At 34.0% G+C, this 5,235-nt stretch overlaps 1 long non-coding RNA gene across 1 annotated transcript; it reads left to right on the top strand.

The window, feature by feature from the left end:
- The first annotated feature begins 3,606 nt into the window (after window positions 1-3,606).
- Window positions 3,607-4,813, top strand: LOC132044274 (uncharacterized). The gene is made up of 2 exons (XR_009412095.1): window positions 3,607-4,078; window positions 4,154-4,813. It is a non-coding gene; the product is annotated as an uncharacterized LOC132044274 (long non-coding RNA).
- Window positions 4,814-5,235: the final 422 nt, after the last annotated feature.

Here is a 5,235-nt window from a genome sequence, read left to right as displayed (position 1 = left end):
GGTTTGCTTGTTAGTTTAGGTTCTTGTTTGGCTTCTTAATTGGAGATTTTGACTTTAATATAGTCTTAGTTTTCAATTATTTCCATTCTTGTGTCTAGATTCCTATCTTTTAGTTTCTTGTTGTTTCTTTCCGCATTCAATGTTGTATTACATGTGGTGTAATGGTCCTTTAATTTCTTTAATTTCATTAATGTATATTACTCACCGTAAGCTCTCCTCTTTGCAACATACAACTGTTGTAATCTTCTATATAAGAAGTGTCATTAGTAAATATAAAACACACCAAAAACATCTTTTTCCTCTCTTATTCCCAAGTTAGTTTTCTGGGAAATTATTCTGAGCAACCTCCAAATTTCCAGCTATGAGTGCACATATATGGAAGAGCTGTAGAACCTTGGGAAGTGACCGGCGGTAATAATTTGCACCGGAGACAGACTGAAATCGCTTGCAAGGTAGTGTCTTGCCATTCACAGTGTTTGTGACAATTCGGTTACTATTTTTAATTCCAGTTCAATATCAATGTTTTAGTATTTTTCCTAACATAGTTGAAGGGTACCACGGGATGTACCTGATACGGTGGAGGAAATACATGTTGCGATGAACCATTGCAAGCTCAGATAATCCATTGGTTCAAAGAGGGGAACATGCTGGCAAATAACTTGACCAGCATAACATATGAGAGCTCAAATATGATCTAGTTGTGAAAGTTATGTATTACTTTTCTAGTCATTTCTTTATTGGTAATGCAAAGCCAAAGTTTCCTTGTGGGCTCTTTTTCTTACTTCTCTTTTCTCCTCTATGAAATGCAAATGTCTCTCATAGGTGGTGGAAAGTCTTTCCTTCCTCTTTATATTGAGAAACCCTTTATTGGACTAGTAAATGGGCTATAATAAGAAAGTGGCCTCGCGCACATTAGGATTAAGCTTCGTAGGCAAAAGTGATGAATTTAGGGCAATTTGCACGATTGCCCTTATTTTGGGGTGGTCTTAAATTTTTACCCTCAAATTGGTGGTCTATAATTTTTGACCTTCGCTAAAAATCCTTTGATTCCGGGTTCGTATCCCCTCTCAATCAAATTTTTTTAAAAAAATTCGCAAGGTAAAGTTTCGATTCGCAAGAAACTCTGCCTTAAGTAGAATTTGCAGTCAATCTCTACCTGATCAGGCATAAGACAAACTCTCCTTAAGGCAGAGTTTTGCCTTCAGGCATAAGGTAGAACTCTACCTTAAGGTAGAGGTTTGCATTTAGGTAATTTTTTTTTAACTCAGTTGAAATTTTGCAAAACTCTGCCTTAAGGCCAAACTTTTGCCCGAATAGGCCTAATTTTGCTACGAAACTCTGCCATGCAATTTTTTATTTTTTGACTGAGCAGGGGTTCGAACCCCAGACCTCATGGTATTAGGTGAAGGGAAATAATTAAAGACCAGCAATTTAAAGGCCAAAAATTAAAGACCAGTGCCTTTGAAGGACAATCCGCACAGAAAAAAAGAAAGAAGAATTTTCCCCATCCCCCCCCCCCTCTGCGCGAGGTATATGTGATGCCCAATTCATATCTGGTTTTGCAAAATTTATTTTTTGATATTTTGGCTTACCCGAAATTGTCCAAATATATCATTGCCAGAAATTATCCAAATATATCCTTACCTTTAATATGTTCAAATCATTCCATGGAATTGATTATTCAGATTTGTAACCTATGGAATGAAGTGAGCCACTGTTCAGATTTACTTATTCAGTCATTATGGTCATAACCATTGGGCTGATTTATTCCCATTTACTGAACAGTCATTTTTCATACCTATATATTTTGAGGTCTACCTTTGGTTAGGGACACAATACAAAAACATATCTTCTCTACTTCATACGTCTTTTCTCTTGTGCTTTCAGGGCAATTCTATTTGTGCAAAGTCTAAACTTACAGCCACTAGTGCAAGTGTTTGGAAGTGTTGTGGAACCTTGGGGAGCAACCGAGCTAAACGATTTATGCCGTAGTCGATCCGAAATCGGTTTCAAGGCAGTGGCTTGTCACGATGCAATAGCGATTTGATAAGTTGTTTTCTGTTTTACGTGTTATTGATCGATATTGTTCTATGATTTTACTAACACTAGTGTCATGTTTTTAATGACCCGCCACCAATGAGTCGCAAGATAGTAAATATGGACAAAAGCGAAATGCCAAATTTGAAGATCAAAATCAAGAGGATTAGCAAACATGAAGTTGCATGAGGAGTATATGTTACAGTGATAATAACTGCATTCGTTGATCTAATTTTGATAGACAATCTTCAAGTGGATGCAAGAAGAAGCTGAGTATTGAGTTCAAGACCTTTGTTAGTTAGAAAAAAGCAATTTGTAAAGTCAGATTAGAGATTTTTCAATTCACTAATTTGACTACAATTTTTATTAGTTTAGCTAACTCTTATGAACACTATGCAAGAGAATTGTTTGTTTGCTTACTATTGATTATAAGTAACACAATACCACAATATAATATGATTAATGGTGTATTAATTTTTTTTAAAAAGCTTAAGTACGAGTTATGAAATGATTTCAATTTTTAAATTTATTTTTTTTATAAAATATTTTCTTTGGAATGAAGTTGCATAGGTCTTATCATGTTTCTTAAATGACTTGCCCCACTTTATCATTGAGGAAGTATATTACACATATTGAGTACTTGTGGCATTCCTTGGTCAGGGGCATTACATCTCTTTTGTGAATGCATGTATTGATATTCAGGAGAATGTGGTTAACCCCTAGGCATTTCCCTCTTTCCTGCATAGCTAGGAGCCTTGTTGTCGACAATCTTCTAATCATGATGTCACAGAAACTTCATATACACTGTGAGTCATGTATTAATATCTAGATTGTTGTCAGTATATTCAGGAAACCATGTATAAAGTTTATGAACTTTTTTTGGTTATTAAACGATTATGTATGATCTGAATTTGGAGATTTAAATTATCATGCATTGTTTAAGTCTGAGAATGAAATGAATATTGGTCCACTCAATCATAAGTTTTAAGGACCGAGTGTCGATCGAGACATTAAATCATGCATTGTTTAAGTATGAGAATGAACCGAGTATCGATCTAGACTAAACGATCTAGAAATCATACATAATTATAAAACTCGTTTCAATTAGTTAATTTCAGACAATGAAGTTTGATATTAAATCTAGACATTATGATTCTGAAATTAAGTTGATGTATAATCCGATAAACGTTTTGAAATATTAAATTTCTTAAAATTAAGTCGATGCATAAATCATAATCTATACTAGTTTATTTAATAATAAATAAAATAATTGGAAGTTCATACTAATTTTATTGATAATAAATGCCAAAAAATAATGTGAATGCTGTTGTTAACTGAATTGCTCAAATTTTAATGAATATACTGTGATTTTTTTATATGATTCTACTACCGTTTTGGCTGAATCTACTATGAGTTTTAAATACATCAAATGTAATTGCTGAAGGATAAGACTGTTCTCGCATGGATTCTGAATTCAACTTTTATATAATGTAGGTTTTGTTCGGTCTAGAGGTAGTTATGTCCAATTATTAGTTACTTAGTATAAGCTTGTTACATGTAAGTGTTTTATAGAAACTGGCTACATGTTAAATGACGATAGTAATATGGGAAAAGGGTTAAATATACCCCTGAACTTTGCAAAAATGTCTACATATATCCCCATTTAAAGTTTGGCTCACCTCTACCCCTACCGTTCAACCTTTGGATCATTTATACCCCTGTCAATATTAAATGCCCTGCTGGCCTCCCAAAAATCATATTTATTTTTTTAATTGCCACATGGAACGATTTAACCCAAATACCTAAGCCCTATTCTCATAACTCCACCATTTCTAAACCTCCTCTATCCACCATAGGTAAAGCTTCTCTCTCTTCCATAGCTCGCGGGTTACCCCATTGATTCAATTTTCAAGCTCTGGTCATCTTCCATAATTCAATTTTCCAAAAAAATGAGCCAGGGTTCGAGTGCGTCTAGTGGATCGAGGATGAACTATCATTGTGGTATTGCAGCGAGGATTTTCACGGCTTTTACTCCGATAATGTACGTTATATTATGCAATTTCATGAATTTGTAATTTTTGGCCATCACTGATTTCGTGTTGATCTTTTATGCAAGGTTATAAATGTGATTTTTGGAAATGGATAGATGATCTGCTCCATCCTAGATTTGATGATCTCATCCACAATTTGAAGGAGGAAAATGATAGGCTTGAGCGTGAAAAGAAAGCTTTGGAGACGAGAATGATTGATCTTGAAAAGTACTTGGCATCTGATATTGAAGAAAAATGTGAACATGAAGATGAAATTAGTGTTTCCAAGGGTGAGGAGGTTGCTGTCAATAATGAAGAGGTTGTTGTCGACAATGAAGTTACTGTTAATAATGAAGAGGCTGTTGTTGATAAGCCTTTGGCGGATATTGATGATGGGATGTAAAAATCTAAGGAAAAAGTGCTGAAGTTGTGGATTGTGATCGCTATGTCGTGGTGTTGTTTTGTAGAATTCATCACATCTTTGGTTATGAAATAGGGATTGCTATCATTTTCCATGTTTATTTTGCAATGTGTAACATTGGTAACCTCTAACATATATGTAAGTTCTTGATGTCTTTAGAATTCTAGTTCATGTTTTGGTTGATCTGCCAATTTTCAATTTCATTATGGCAGTTGTAATCTCGTTAAGGATTGCTTTCCTTAATGCAAATGAAAATGTAAAATTTGTCATTTAGTTGTTATGAATGCAAATGAAATATTTGGAAATATCTGATTGTGGAGTTCAATTGGATATATGTGCTAAATTTTTTTAGTTTCAATTTTAATGGTAAACATCATATTTGCTAGTTTTCGGCTTCAAAATCCCAGTTTTCAACTGAACACCTAAAAATTGAAACATGTAATTCATTGCTACTCAACATGTCATTCATTGCCATTCAACATCATATTTATTCACACACCTAAAAATGGAAAAACATTCAACAAAATCAGTTCAGAGTAAGCTTTAAATGCCATTCATTTAACCAACTAAAAACAGACCATTCATTGCTAGAAGACAGTTCCACAACCACAATACAACTGAAATAAACACAACCAAAAGAAGGTGTTCATTATGCCATTAAATCAAGGCATATCAAATTTTCACCAAACTTAATCATTAGGTGCTTAAACAAGCCAAAAAAGGTTAATATTGTTTGTAACCAAATGC

Source organism: Lycium ferocissimum, unplaced genomic scaffold, assembly GCF_029784015.1.
Source record: "Lycium ferocissimum isolate CSIRO_LF1 unplaced genomic scaffold, AGI_CSIRO_Lferr_CH_V1 ctg4105___fragment_3, whole genome shotgun sequence".
In the NCBI taxonomy this organism is placed as follows: domain Eukaryota; kingdom Viridiplantae; phylum Streptophyta; class Magnoliopsida; order Solanales; family Solanaceae; genus Lycium; species Lycium ferocissimum.
This window is presented reverse-complemented; position numbering and strand designations above follow the sequence as displayed.